Here is a 16291-nt window from a genome sequence, read left to right on the forward strand (position 1 = left end):
CCAAATATTTTTTAAAGATTCAAAACTCACTGTTTGGGAATGTAGGGTCTTAAATATTATTTGTACATTGTTCATGCATTACAATGAATAATATTTTGTAGTTACCTTTGACAACTGTGAGAGTAGATATATCATGGTATATAGTCTAAACTGTTGTTGGAAAGTTATTATTTTTTAAAATATTGTTTTTATGTTTTCCATAATATGCAATATGTTTCTGTTTGCATTCATAAACACTAAGGCACTTTTAGAGGTGTGCACAAATGTTCCTTGCCTGAAATCACTGGAAAACGGACTAAAGCATTTTCAATTTGTAGAACATACTCCTTGTCAGATGTTTTTGGTTCTTCATGCAATTGAGAAGCCACTCTCTGATTATGCTAAACGTTAATTTCCGAAAGTTTGGTAATGACGTTCGTTGTCACACCTCATTTGAAGTGAAGTTTGAGAAAGAAATAAAGTTATGGGTCTTTCCTTTTCCTCTACGGTCATTCCAAGGTAGAAATGCTTACTACCCCTGGACTTCCACTTGTCCATGTAGCCTTTGATTCCTTTGGTGTATATGGAAAGGGAAAGGCTGCAACCAGTGAAGCACATTTTAGGTGGAGGTCCTTTGTCGTGAGTGTACATGCCATAAACACTGAACAGTGGCACCAAGATGCTCTTTCTATGGTTGCAGGATTGATGGGGCCAATGTGTCAGCCAAAAGCAAGAGCAATGCTTCACCCTTTGAGGCCCTGCTTCCCTGGGTAGACAGTTAGGGCTTATCCCTTCTGTCTATTTTGCAGGCCTGGGCTTTGCTAAAGAGCATTTGAGGAGAAGGAGATCTTTTCCTACTGACAAAGCTGTATCATCCCCTACAAATTGCACCCTGGATTGGCATAGTCATGGAACCACAGTAGAAAAACACAGGGAAGGATGGGGTGAGAAAGGTGTGAAGCTCATTGGCATAAGAAGGTACCATTTATCTGAATAAAAGTCAGGCCTTCTCCTGGGGATTACTTTTTTTTGTTTTTTGAAGAAAAGCTGGTCTTTAGGAAGTGGTCTTTTTTATTCCTAAGGACAAAGGAAAGTTCCAGTGCAGAACAGTCTGCCGCTCCTGAGCTCCGTGTCAGAGTCAGTTTAGGAAGGTCAGATGATGCAGCACTTCATGGTCTAAGACTGTTTGGGGGAGGAGCTGAGGTGGGGAGAGTGGAGGGAGGATGTGGAAGTCACAAGAGAACCACCCCCTGCTCACTTCTCTGGCTGCCCAGAGAACCCCTCCTGCATGGGATGGCCCTCCTCTGTGCGGGGGAGATGGTGATGCCACGGGGGTCTGCACTTGTATGGCCAAGAGTGCCTCCTCGGATCTCACTTAATAGAAGTCATGCATGCACATGGTAAACACTCAAATGATATAAAAGATATGCAGGGAAAGTAACTCTTCCTCTCACTTTTTTTTTCTTCTTTTGTTTTAAGCAGAGAAAGATTTACTGCAGGGCCAAACAAGGAGAATGGGTGGCTCATGCTCAGAAACCTGAACTCCTGATGGTCTGGGGGGAGTTTTTATAGGCAAAATTTGGGTGAGGGCTGCAGGGTGTGTGACTTTCTTCTGACTCACTGGTGGGGAGGTAACAGGGTGTTGCTCCAGGAATCTCAGCCTGAAGTTGCCATCCTTCACCTGGGTGGGAGCCTTATTTCCTACAGAAGAACGTAAAGACACCATTATATACATTCCTTGAGGAGGAACCAGGACCCTGCCCCCAAGCTACACTGTTGTGCCTTGACTGTTCCTCCTTTGCTTCTGCATTCCCTCCCTTCCCTGACAAGCAACTGTTTGAACCTGCCCTTTGGAACTCAGGGAAGGTCAAGGAGGCTGAAGGAAGTCTATGTCCTACAAATAAGAAATGGGGAACATGGGAACGATTTGTACCACGGTGGACCCCACAGGGTCCTGCTGTTTCAGCCAGATCTGGTTAATTCAAACTGCCAGCTCTGATTCTTTCACCCCCTTTTCCTGTCCTGTCTAGAAACCTTGCCATGCACATAACTCCCACCCCGGGAGTCTCAAATCTGCAGAGACAAGATAAGCACTTGCTTCTCATCAGACCCTGGGACTTTCCCTGGCTGCACACCCAGGTGAATGGTCAGCTGGGATTGCCCAGCCTTCCCTTGTCTTGGGATCAGAAATCAAGACTTTAAAGTTTTTCTCCAATGTCTCCCATGGGCTTGCTAGACAATCAGACTTCAGGAACTTGCCAGAGCCTCCTGGAGGTGGCCTCCTGGCAGGGGAATACTTATAACAGCAGGGTAAATGGGTCCTGCTGAGTTCAAAGCACTTTGGCCCCGGTTATCTTGTTATCATTGCAAAGGGCTTTCTGCCATCTACTTAGCATCTTGTAGACTTTGAGACTTGAAGAAGGATAGTGACATGTTGTGAACTTCCAGGGTGTGGTGGGAATGGTGAGAAAAGGGTTTTGGGGACAGTGAAACTGCTCTACAGGAACACAAAGCAGGATTGTTGTGTATAATGACAATCTTTGTATCGGAATGGGCTCCAAGTGAGGCAGGTCTGGTGATTTTAATCTCCTTTCAAGGTTTAGCTGCTCTGAGCTCTGTGAATTTCAAATAGTCTAATAGTCAGTTTGGCTAATACATTTATTTACTTAGAGACTTTCAAAATTAAACCAATGAAGACCTGCCAAACACCTACCATGTGCTAGATACCATGTTAAGTGCTGTGGGAAATTCTGAGATGACTCACCGTCCCTGCCCTCTAGGAATTCATAGTCTGGTAGGGGATATAAGATATATAGATCAATAACTGAAATAGAAGGTGGAAAGTGACAATGATTCAAGATAAATATAAATAAACTGTGAAGCAAATTCAGAGGAGGGAGAAATATGCAACAGCCAGTGAAAAAATCTGGAGTAAATTTTTAGATTAAGACATACTTGCACTATACTTAAAGGATTAGAGATGCAGAGGGCATGCCAGGTGGAACTGCGGCAGAAAAGCCTGAGTGTGTATAGAATTGCCAAAAGTTTGGTTTGGCACCCAAAGGAAATAGGAAAGATAGACCGTAGGGGTCCTTCCCCTTTAGGCAATGAGCATCGCAGCAGCAGTGCAGTCTGATGGGATGAATGTTTTAGGAGGAGCCAGAAGCAGAATGTAGGACAGGAGGAAGGAAAGGACAGAATGTGGAGGACATCGGGCAATTATTAGGTTTGTTCAGGCAGGTGGAACAGAAGGGAGTGGGCAACCTAGATAAGTGTTTTAGAGTAGAATTAACACAACTTTGCAACTGATTATGAAAGGAGGCAAGGGACAGGCATGAATGAGAAATACTATGAAGTTTCTAAGCCATGGGTGGCTGAGGAATTTGTGGGACCAATAGACAGCAAAGCATATTTGGAAGGAAATAGGAGGAGTTCAGGTTTGGACAAGAGGAGTTTGAGATGGAAATTCAGGCTTAGAGTGTGGAGGGAAATATGTCTGGAGATATAGATGACCGTCTGTGTTGAGGAAACAAAGCAGTAGAATTCCATAAGGTTTCAGAGGAAGGAGGAAGGTCTATTCTCCACGAAGGAAGAATGAGCGGAGGTGTGAATGTGGCTCTGGGCTCTGAGGTCAGACAGACCCGATTTGGAACCCTAACTCTGCCACATACTTTCTGTGTGACCTTGGGCAAGATACCTGATCTCTCTAAGCCTCAGTCTCCTACCTGTAAAATGAGGTAGAAAATAGTCTGTTTTTTGGAGGAGACGTGAGGATTCAATAAAATGATAAATGTAAAATGTTTAGAATGTTGCCTGGCATATGCTCAGTAAAAGCTAGTTATTTCAAAATAAAGTATCACCACTAATAATGGAAGTGATTGTGGACAAAAACTTGGGGGCACTGACCTTCTTTGGGCATGGGGGAAGAGAAGTCAGAGAGGAAGACAGGAAGAAACAACAGAAGAGGATCAATAGACTGTAATTTTGCAGCATAAGGAGAGCATTCCACAAGGACTTGGTGGCCATGGTTATCAGTTAAAATGAGAAGTTAAGTTAGATGAGTGTAGAGAAAACACCATTAAATTTGGAAGAGGAAGATATTAGTTTGCTAGGGCCTTTATAACAGTACCACAAACTAGGTGGCTTAAACAGCAGAAATGTACTATCTCACAGTTCCAGAGACTAGAAGTCCAAAATCAAGGTGTTGGGAGGGCTGGTTCCTTCTGAGAGAGTAAGAAAGGGTTGATTCCATGCCTCTCCTCTAGCCTTTGGCGGTTTCCTGGAGATCTTGTCATTCCTTGGCTTGTAAACAGAACACCCCAATTTCTGCTTTTGTCCTTATGGCATTCTCCCTGTGACACCAGTCATATTGGGTTAGGGGGCCCACCCTCCTCCAGTATGATCTCATTTTAACTTGTTATATCTGCAACAACCCTATTTCCAAATAAGATCGTGCACTGAGGTACTGGGGGTTAGAACTGCAATATGTGAATTTGGTGGGAACACAGTTCCACTTGTGACAGGGAAGGTGGCCTTCGAAAGAACAGTTTCAGCAGAGACCAGATTATACACCAGACAAGAGAAGTCAGGAAGTGGAATTCTGAGGTGGAAGGGAAACAGAAGAACATGGGACAAATTGAGGTATATTGACCATGAAGGCAAAGAGGAAGTTTATATTGAGGACAAAGCAAAATGGATGTATGAGCAATGATACGTGCCCATGTTCAAGTCCAGACAGTGGACTTTTCTGCACCTTCCTGCCAGGCCCCACACTCTTTTCTTTTGTTTTTGCCCAACTTAAATGGAGAATTGGTTTATCTTTCCAGTTTGCTCATGAAAAAAAATTGACACTGAGAGAGAAAGCAAGCAAGCACATGCAAGCAACCCTGATTTGTGTTAGTCTATAGAAATATAATGAGGAAAGGAGGAAGGAAGTCCTCTTTTGGGTATAATCAGAGCATATGCGCTCACAGAATTTCAGGATTTCTTTTAAAATCCTTTTTTTTTCCCCAAAGAAGATATGTAGCTTAGAATGAAGAATATTTCCTTTGAGAAAAAGCTTTAAAGATAATACTAATCTTAATTAAATAGTCTTTCATATTCAGAAGGGAACAAAATTATAAATGTACATGCAACGTTCTCAGCCATACATTCTTTTTAATGATATTAATATATCCCTAGAGATAACTGTAAAGCTTCTTTCTAATTAGGTAGTATTTTATTAAACTGAACAAAATTTTGTGTTAGTTTGAATACCATTTTCAAGAATTAAATAGTAATCATATCCTCAGATAAAGAGGGTTTTGCTTTCCCCCATGGAAATTATTGGTGCTGGTCAAAAACCAGTTTTAGGATGATGGAAACAGTGAGTCTGCTTGTTAAATGAAAGCAATTCAAAGTCCCTGAGATCTTGCCAAGTGTGACTATGTTATTGATGATTCTACTTATGCCAAGATAGCTATTTTAATTAAAAATTAGAATAATTTAAACTTTATAGAAATCGAGCTTTTCCAATGGACTGATTGTTTTAATCAAATAAGTCAAAATAATTTACATTTACAGTAAATTAACCTCTGGGGGCATAGTATGGAGGAGTGGCTTGAGGACTTGGGCTGGAAGCAGAAAGACCTGAGTTTGAATTCTGGTTCTATAATTAAAGAAAAAAGAGGGAGAGCACAAAGTATGTAAAACTGGAAATGATAAAGATTGAAATAATTGTACATGTAAATCCCTAAAAGAAAGAAACTGAAGTGAAAAATATGAATGTACCAATTACCACATAAGGTGTTGGAAAGGTGATTAAAAAGCCATGATTGAAGGAGATCCCAGGACCAGACAGATGCACAACTGAGTTTTTTTCTCATTTTTAAAGAACACATAATTCAGACGTTTTATAAACTAGTCTAGGTCACAGACAATGATCACATACGAATGTAGATGCAAAATTTCTAAAATATTAGCAAATGGATTCTATTAGTGTATCTACTAGTAGTAAAGCAAGTACAGTTTGTTCCACGAATGCAAATACAGTTCAATGCTGGAAATCTATCCTTTCATCAACAGACTAGAGGAAAAAATCACCCATCAATTGAAAAGACATTCAATTAAATTTAGCAACTGTTCCTAAAAAAAAAGCAAAACTCAGTAAAATAAAGAATATTTACCAGAAATGAGTAGCAAATATTATCCTAAATGGTAAAATAGTAAAACTATTTCAATCCAAAACCAAGAACTAGACAGGAATGCCTACTCTCCCCATTATTATTTAACATTGTCTTGAAGGTTCTTGCAAATATAATAAATAAATAAAATAATCAGTAAATATACCAGGAAAGAGGAGAAAATCATCTCTTTTTTTGACCCTATCATTAAATACATGGAAAATCCAGGAAGCCATAGAAGAAAACCTTCTTAGAATTAAGTGTCTAGCTGCAAGATAAATATATGAAACTCAGCAATTTTTATCAGTTATAAAAACAGATAGATACAAATGGAAATGTTAAAACGTATTCAATTAATAACAGTAAATTTATAAAATACAAAGAAATTTGACAAGAAAAGTACAAAGACTTATATGAAGAAAATAATTCATCAGAAGTTGTCTGTCTTATAAAGGGACATAAAATAAGATATAAACAAATAGAAATACCATGTTTTTGGATGGGAAGACTTGATATTAAAATGATCAATTCTTCCAAAATTAATATATAAATTTAATGTAATTCTCCATTAGGATCCCAGTGGCTTTGGAGTGGGGAGGATTCAATACAATGATATCGAAGTTTATAAAGAAGAATAAATGACCAAAGATGGCCCAGAAAAATATGATAAAAAGACTAGTGGGAAAGGATTTACAAGATGTCAGAACATGCTATAAATTAAATATTGTATTGACATAGGAATAGGTAACTAGATTGGTAGACTAGAATAAATAACCTGGAACTAGATCTTGGAATATATAAGCATCTTCTATACTAGAAAGTTGATAGTTTACTGCCATGGGAAAAGGATGCATTCTGTAATGAATGATGGTGGCAAAGCTGGCTATCCATTTGAAAGAAAAACTTGAACACTTATTTTATGTATGTTCAAAAATAAAGAAAGATGTAAAAACTAAATGTAAGAAAATTAAACTATAATATCTTGCAAGATAATCTGGGAGGTTACATGTTTAGATTTTCTAAGAAGTGAGAGTGATGAGGAAAGACCCTTTTAACCAGAAGCTTGATCGTATTTAATTATATATAAATTCATACTCTTGTAAGGCAAAGATATCATGGGCAAAGTCAATAATGGTGAATTGGGAAAAAAATGATTGCAATGCAGGTGACAGGTAGAAGATTTGTAATGAAAATGTACCAAGAACTCTCACAAATGGCAAGCAAAAGATAAACTACCCAATAAAAAATGGCCAAGTCATACAAATAAGTATTTTGTGGAAGAGCAAATTCAGTTGCCAGTAAACATATGAAAATGTGCTCAAATTAATTAGAAGTTAGAGAAAAGCATATTAAAGTACTAATGAGTTTATTCATTACCTCTGACTGTTAGAAAGAAGCAGTAGTGCCAAATACTGATGGGATGCAGAGAAAACGCTGATAGCATCCTTTGCCAAAGGAAATGTAAATTATTTCAGTACTTTTTGGAAAGTGATCTGGCAACTTCTTTTAAAAATAAGAGTATATCTTTTCTTCAACCAAGCAATTCCTCTTATGATTTTCTCTTATACAAATGAATCCATTCTGATTTGAAAGGATTTCTGAGGGGAGAGGGTATAGCTCAGTGGTAGACTGCATCCTCAGTACTGCCAATAAAATAAACTTAATTACCCCCCCCCCCCCCAAAAAAAAGGATTTCTGTAAGGTGTTTTTGTGGTTTTTTTTTTTTTTTTTGGCTGCAAAAAAGCATTACTGTTCCCATTTGGTCCAGGGGAAAGGGCTCCAGGGTGGTTAAAAAAGCTGCCTAGTGGCTACAGAGAGAAGCTTCACCAGTGGAGTGGGACTTCTCAAAGGCTGCTGGTTTCCAGAGGTTTCTAGTCGTGCTTGAGGGTGAGCCTTTGGAAGAGATAATTGCCCCGCCCAGCCTCGGGACTAGCCAGCCTGCAGAGGTTGGTCAGGTGTTTGCCCATCTTCTTGATGAGTTTCACATCCTCACCCAGGAAGTGGCTGTCCAGGATGTCACAGAGGTAGAGGTCCGGGCGGGCAGAACCCAGGGCATGCAGATCCAAAAGGGCCTGGTTCAGGTTTTCCTTCAGTGGAATGGCGGCTTCCACAGGGTCCTGTGTTTTACCTCCCTCAGCTTGAGATGGATTCGGCATGTCCTGGAAGCGGGCGTGGCCGCTATGCTGGTTTTGCATTTTGGAGACAGGCTGGGTGCCCTCGCGTGTCTCTTCGGCCAATCATGGGAAAACTGGCCCAGGCTGTCCAGAGCCGCATCACCGCAGTGGAAATAGAAGCCCACGGAGAGGTAGGTGTAGGAGGCCCGTGAACACACGTTGACCAGGCGGTTGACAGCCGCCTCCACCTTGGTGGAATAATTCTGACGAATCTGGGAAGCTCATAGTTGATTGGTAATAAGGAGCTAAGCTCAAAAAATGGTGTTGGCTGGCCCTAGAGGCTAAGGTTAGCTAAGTGGCTGATGCCGAACGTTGTGACTGGAAAAAAGTTTGGCAAGTGGTCAGAGGCTGGAGGAAGGGGCGTCCCTGGGTCTCTTCTGGCCAAACACTGTTGAAGCGAGAGACAGACTGTGAGACTATAAGATATTCTTAAGTGAGAAAAACAAGATGCCAGGAAATGTAGATAATATGATTCGATTTTTAAAGAGAAACAATGAAAAACTTCCCCTAGTATGAATATGAATATGGAAAAATATATGGACAGATACGTGCTAGGTTATTGACATGAGTTTTCTGTGGTATTAGGTGAGAGGGACAGTTAATAAATCCAATATAATTTCTTCAATAATTTTCTATGCAACATATTTATTTCTTTTTCCAATTAATATTTTTATATTACCAAAATTTAAAAATTTAAGGTCAATTTTTTTCATATACATTTTTTGACAAAGACTCAACTAATTTAGCTTTTTTTTTTTTCCTACCTAGCTTAACTAGTAACTTTTGCTACTGTGAGTTTTGTTTTGGCCATTACTTTTAGCAAGTACAATTCTCCTGGATCAAATGATCAGATCAAAATTTTGGGAAGAAGACTATTTTTTAATATAAAATTTTGAGCTCAAATTTTGCTGTTTTCAATAATACCTAAAAGATGATTCTTTAAGTCATTTGAAAATCAATAATAGATTTTATTATTTGAAGCTTTTGCCATTGCAATTTTTGTTCTATATAAATTATTTCTGAAAGTACTATTTATTATGAATTGGATGTGCTAATGAGTTTATTTTCGTGGCCCAGAAAACAAAGCAAATATATAGAGCAAAGATGTAAGACCTGAATGCACAATGGGATGAAAATACCTTTGAGGTCAAAAGTTAGGGTCAAAGTGCTCTTCTTTGTGCCTGACATAGATTAAATGCTTGGTAATTATTTACTAATTATTATTATTACTTGGTAATTATTTACCAATTATTATTATTACTTGAAAGTGTAAATAATCCTACTCTATTTAGCCGCCCTACTCTCTTACAAGGCTTTGCCGTTGAGATTAGGAAGACAATGGTTCGTGTAGAGCTGGAGTCAGGGGTCAACAAGGTAACCTTACTAAGTGAGGCAGGCCAAGCAGGAGATCCAGTGGGGACTGGGAATGTCAGACTGGGGGAGCCCTGCCCAGGCTATAGGGGCATTTGCTACTCTGCTCCAGCTAATTGTGGGTCGTATGTTGCCATATCCTTAGTTTTTTGTTTTTGTTTTTGCTTTTAACCAATCTGAAAGTCCACATTTTAAGGTGAAATCGGATATTCAAGCATTGGTGGGTGTTTTGAATTTTATGAAACACCATGTGGGTCAACAGTATGTAGTTTTGACAAAACTACATGCTACTTTTTGACTTCCGGTGTGGCTCAGTCCAGGGCTGTGCTCATGTTCCCAATGTTGGAAAATGTGACCTATTAGGAAAATGTCATCTTCTGTCTGAAAAGTCCCTCTGCCGAGAAAATTTGTCTGTCTGTGACCTCAGGATCAGATAAGTCAGGTGTGTCCTTGGTCGAGATCTGAAGGACGGAGATTAAGGGAAGTGTGCTGGGGAAGGATTTGTCTAGATGCACCCCATAGAGTCCCCCGTGTATTTCAGGGCATCCCCTTGAAATAGTGTGGGATGTTGGCTGTCCAGCAGCAGGTGGCAGCATTGGAACAGAGATTGGCCATGTTACAGCCCATGATAGTTTCAATTCCTTCTCTATTTGTACTTGAATATGGGAAGCAACAGATTACTCAGATCAGTTTTAGAGGGAAGAAAATTATTTGCCATGCACTTTCAATTTAAAAAAATATTTAAGCCCCTACTGTGTGCCAGCCTCTGTGCTGTGCATTTTCTCAATGGTCTCATCTTGTTTAATCTTTACAACCTGAGACGTGAACAACTATTTCTCCCAGTTTAAATTTGGGGAAATTGAGTTTCAGAAGGCTAAAGGAATCTGTTCCAGGTTATACTGTTTCTAAGAGGCATAGCTGGGTCTGGAACTATTAGATCTTTGACTCTTTTCATGGACTCACACCTGTCACTACCAGCCTTGCCGTCGTGTTGCTGTCACAGTTCTATTGACATTTTGCCCAAATGATGTTCTTAAGAAACTCAGACTGTATGCTGGGGCAGAGAAAGCCAGCAGGGCAGAGGACATTTGCTCCAGATGCTGGCCAGGTGATTGTGCCCCAGATCTGGTGATTGAGAGAAGATGGATGCTATTATGCAGAAACAGCACATTTACAGTTTGGAGGATGGATGTGGAAATTTGATGTGTTTCTCTCTCTCTCTCTCTTTTTTTATATAACAATTCCTGTGACAAGATTACCTTCTCCTCTATTTCTTATTGTTCAAAGCGTTGGCCTAGAAAATAAGTTATCTAAGAACTTTAATATTTCTTGTGATAAATACGGTGGTGCTGGCCATCATTCTAGTCATTTGATAATTAAGGCTGGAGGATGTTTGCTTGATAGACCTACCCTCAGCTCTTTTATACGATGTCAGACTGTGTTTGATTAAAAATGATTAATCTCATGATTTTGCATAAATAGCTTATGTCTGTTAAAAAATTTGCTAAGTGAATTAGATCAACCAGTAAGATTCAGAATTTCTTCCAGCTAAGTAGTGTTGGGTAGAGAGCAGGTACAGCACTGTTCCCCTCTTCCTGTGTGACCTTGTGAAAGTAATTCATTCTTCATCTGTAAAGCAGGGGAGGGACTGAGCGACATCACAAGTTTCTTCCTGCTCTGCTCATCTATGACTTTCTGGAGTCTCCATGGATCAGTATGTGAACAGAACTAAGCCCCCCTCCATGCAAAGGAGCTCTAGAAGTGGGCACAGAGATTAGATAAGCCCTTCCACCTTCACAGGAACGATCCCAAGTCAGGACCCTTAGTTAGGAATTAACTAAAAAGAACACTGTTATATGGAATTTAGAGAGCATGGACTTGGAATCAGACAGTCCTGATCCAAATCGTGGCTCCCCTGGTGACTAGCTGTATAATCTTGGGCAAAACCTGAACCTTAATTTTCTTAGTGGACAGTTTTCTTAGAAGATAGATTTCTTAGATTGCTGTGGGTTTTAAATGAGTCAGACTTTATAATGTGACAGGATAGTTACCCAATAAATGGTAACTATTTTCACTAGTCGTTGTTATGGGTTAAATTACAACACCTGAACATTCATGTTTTGAAAGCCTAGCTCTCAGGACCTCAGAAGGTGACCTTATTTGGAGATACGGTCTTTTCAGAGGTAATCAAGTTAAAATGAAGTCATTAGAGGGGCCCTAATCCAGCATGATTGGTATCCTTCTAAAAGGGGGAATTTAGACACAGGGGCATACATAGAGGAAAGATGATATAAACAGACACATGTATGCCTAGGAGAAAGGCCTGGAACTGATTTTCCCTCACAGCCCTCAGAAGAAACCAACCCCGCTGACACCTTGATTCTGGGCTTCCAGCCTGCAGAAATAAGAGCCAGTAAATCTCTGCTGTTTAAGCTGCTCCATCTGTGGTGCTTTGTCAAGCAGCCCTAGCCAACTAATACAGTTGTTTTCAGTCAAATAGCCATTCTACTGCCATCTTCCCCTACTCTGTCTGGACTTTTGCCCTTCAGAATTGTAAGAAAATAATTTTTTTAAACATTTTTTTGGGTGAGAAGTAATTAGGTTTGTTTGTTTATTTATTTATTTATTTAATTTTTTAATGGAGATACTGGGGATTGAACCCAGGGCCTCATGTATGCTGAGCACATGCTCTACCACTGAACTATACCCTCCCCCACCCCCATTTTCCCCAACTCTGAATGCACCATGCATTGCACCTATACAAGAACAAATCTTTTTGTTGTAGCTTTATGTTCGCTGCCTCAGCTGCTCCAAACTGGTCAGCCAGCCTTTGGGATGATATTAAAATAGCTCACATTTGTTGGTACTTTTAAAGCACTTTATGTGAATTCCATCGTACAAACCTCAGAGAGTGTTGTGATCAACACTCTCTGAGAAAGATATTATTTTCATCATTTTACACACCAGGAAATTGAGGCACAGATAAGGTACAGTAACTTATGCCAAGATCACACATCTATGAAGTGGTAGAACCAGGATGTGGGTGGACCAGGACACTCTAACCCCAGAGTCCCTGCTTTTAAATCTTACGTGAGCCCTTAGCTACCATGCAAAGAAGCTTGGAGGTGATGAGGCTTGAAAGAAGAAGTCTGAGCAGCCACCTTTCATCAACAGGATCCCTGGAAGCAGGAGAACTGAGAGCTCTGTGTCCTCAGCACCGGCCTCTGAGTATCTCTCTCATCCCAGCATTGCAACACGCAGGACACAGTGGTGCCCTCTGCCTGTAGATCACCAAACCTGTAAGAGGTTCCGTTGACCAGAGTCCAGAGCTGTTGCTCTTATTTTAGGTCCTGGACCCTTCATCTTTCAGGCTTCACCAAATCTGCCATTGATGAACTTTTTGAACTTTTGCCTGAGGATCTGATGTAGAAAACCGCTATGGAGGGGCAGAATGCCATAGTGGCTAAGAGCGCAGGCTCTGTTATCAAATGCCTGGCTCTGTTAATTACAGCCTGGGTAAGCCTAGGTGATTCATTTAGCCTCAGATCCCCACCTATAAAGTATGGGTACGACAAAAGTACTTGTCTCATTGTTGTGGCGAGGATTATTATTAATGAATGCACACATCTTGGACCAGCACATGCTGAGCACTTAATGCATGTTGGTGCTTATTATACAATGTCAATGGAATGGGATGGAGTACTATAATGGTGACTACCTAGGAGTGCATCTCTTCCAGAAAAAGGACTGTCTCCATCCAGACTGTAGTAACAAATTCATAAAATTTCAATAACCTGCCATCTACACTGCAGTAGAAATAGAGAGCTGGATGTGGATGTAAAGTTATTTTAGGCCTTTTGTAATTTGGTAGAAAATGTGCATGGCACATAATAAATATTTGTTTAATGAATGAATGAAATATGAGGTGAGGCCCTGATGTTGCAGGAGGTGGGGGAGCACAGGCAGGCAGGAGGATGCCTGGGCAGCTGTGATAAAAGTCAGAGTAGTCAGTTGTCTAAATCCTCAGTTTTGGAGGATGAGGTGAATTCTGATCCATCCAAAATAGCAGGTAAAAAGTAGGCATCTCAAGAATCTCAGTGGGCCCATTGGTGGTGGAGATGCTGGGGCTAAGGCTGGGCTCAGCTAGAGGAAGCAGGGCTGGAAGGAGAGGTTAGAAAAAGGCAGAGCGATGGCCAGCTGGGTTCCCTTCCAAGTGGGAACTGGAGAGAAAGCCAGGGACCAGGACAGAAGCCTGTTAGACAGAAAGACTCTTCTGTGGGAATTAGAGATGGCTTTGGCTGTGTGCTCACTTAGGGAGCCCCCATCACTCACAGGATCTCTGAAGACAGGCCCCAGGAGCAGCCAAAGCATTGCAGACCCTGATGGTCATGTGAGTCAAGTCTGCTTCCTGTTCACTGAGGACAGCTGGCAGCTAGGAGGGGTCCGACACCCAGGCTGAGAGAAAGTGCCGAGAACTGGATTCCAGGCTGCACGTTGCAAGACATGGAAACTGCACCCAGTCCCAAAGAGAACTCCCACTCCCAACCTGAAACTTATGTTGTGAACCTCCTGCCTCCTAGAACTTTTAATGTGGAGTTGACTGACGGCTTTCCAGATGCCGTGGGAAAATCTGCATTGTGTTTGTTAGTGTCAAGTGTAAATTGTTAAAATCTTTTTGGAGGTTAATTTTGCAATATTATCAAAATTTAAGGGATGCTCATTACAGTATTGTTTGTAGTAGTGAATAAGTGGAAATTCTCTAAAAGCCATCAGCATAAGACTGGTTAAATAAATAGTAGTACTTCTTACTATGGAATAATAAGCATTAATCAAAGATGATGAAGTAAACACCTAGGCATGGGTGTGGAAAGATGACCACATTCTAAATTAAAAAACATGTTTCAGAAGAATGAATCAGTGTTGTGCAGTATGTATAAAAAAATCACGTGAGATCACCTGGCCTTGCATCTAGCATATAGTAGGTATAGTAGATAGTCCCTAATTGTTAGAGCAGAAGAGATCACTTTAATATGTGTGTGTGGGGGCGCACAGCATGCTCATTCTTTGCCTTTGCCCCCTGTTTTATGCTCCTCCTTACATGGCACCAGCTCTTTTCTCTGAATTCCTACAACCTCCCTTCCCCTTTTGTAATAATTTACCTTTCTCTGAGCACACACTTCCTTATCCCTTTGTCAAGTAGGTTCTTTTTTTCTATGTGTGTATCTTACCCCCACCAACCAGACTGCATATTTTCTTGAGGTCAGAGTCTGTTCTCTTCTTCTAGCAAATGTATGTTCTAGATTTTACAGGCCAATTCTACCTTTAAGCACTCTGTTATATAGACCCATAAACCCTGGGATAGCATGGAAAATCCAGTTTGGCATCCAAGCCATGTCTCCCAGAATGCTCTGGCACGTGGAAGTGGCACAATTTTCTTCAGCCTCGGTTTGAACAATATAACCCCTCTCTCTTTTTAATTTTTTAATTGAGAATATAATTGATATATAACATTATATTAGTTTCAGGTGGTGATCTCTTTCAATGTTTCATGAAAATGCCAGTTGCTCAGAAACATCCCATCTGTCCCCCACCACCCACATAGAAATAGAATGGGTGGCAGGCAAGCCTCCATCCTAATTATCTGGCCGTAATTGAAAGGTGCAAGTTGGCATTCTCAGGAAGGTGCTTCTTCAAAGGCACTTGCTGCAGAAGCCAAAGTCCAAATTAAAATTGATTCACATCCTCATAGAAGCACCAGCTATTAGAAAGTAGGTCCTGGAATGGTGTGCCTCACCAGAGAATGAGGTCAGGTATGGGCAGGGAAAATGTCTTTCAGAATTTCAGCATAACTTAGACCTAGAGCTGAATTTATATGTTGGGTTTTCACTACAGATAAAATGTAATAATATTCGCAGCACCCACTTAAAATTGTTGACCTTAGTTTTTGTTTTTGTTTTTTATAGTGAGTTGGTACTTAGCGAAGGAGTAAAAACAGAAACCAAGAATCAGAAACACTTATGGAGCTAACACATTTCTAGAGCAGTTGTTTTTAACCATGCTTTTGGGTCACAGGGTCCTTTGAAGATGTGTTGTAGGAGAGATGGTAAAGAGAGACTCAGTAAGTTGTGCAACTGACTAGCTGAGGTCTGAATACAGGTTTGACCACCCTCACCAGAGTGCAAACTCCTTGAGGGCAGGAACCATGTCGTATCCATCTTTGTGGCCTTAGTGTTGAACACAGGTGGCTCTTGTTATAGTAGAAGTCTTAACCTGGTGACCTTAGTTGGGCTTCAAGGGAGCCTGTAAATCCCCCCAAAGTGATATGCAGAATTTTGTATGTCTGCCCTTATCCTGGTTTTGTCCCTTCTTTTGGAGCCAGTAGCAGTAGCTTCCAAGCTGGTGGCCTGTTGTGAATTTCTCCATCCTCCTCATGGATGAGCTTTGATCCTTCTAAGTCTCCTTCATCTGAGTAAGAATCTGATCACTCCTTTCTTCAGAAAGCTGCCATGGTGCTTTTCCAGCCCCTGCAGAATAAAGACCAGATTTCTCCCCACAGCACCGAAGGCTGGCCTCGTGGGTCATTATCCATTTCAGCTTCATGTCCTA

At 40.7% G+C, this 16291-nt stretch overlaps 1 pseudogene; it reads right to left on the bottom strand.

Annotated features, from left to right (window-relative positions):
* Positions 1-8011: 8011 nt before the first annotated feature.
* The window catches only part of LOC105086711 (ferritin light chain-like), a 49618-nt pseudogene continuing 41338 nt past the window's right edge, over positions 8012-16291 (bottom strand).

The sequence above is a fragment of the Camelus dromedarius genome, chromosome 12, assembly GCF_036321535.1.
Source record: "Camelus dromedarius isolate mCamDro1 chromosome 12, mCamDro1.pat, whole genome shotgun sequence".
NCBI classification, from domain to species: Eukaryota; Metazoa; Chordata; class Mammalia; order Artiodactyla; family Camelidae; genus Camelus; species Camelus dromedarius.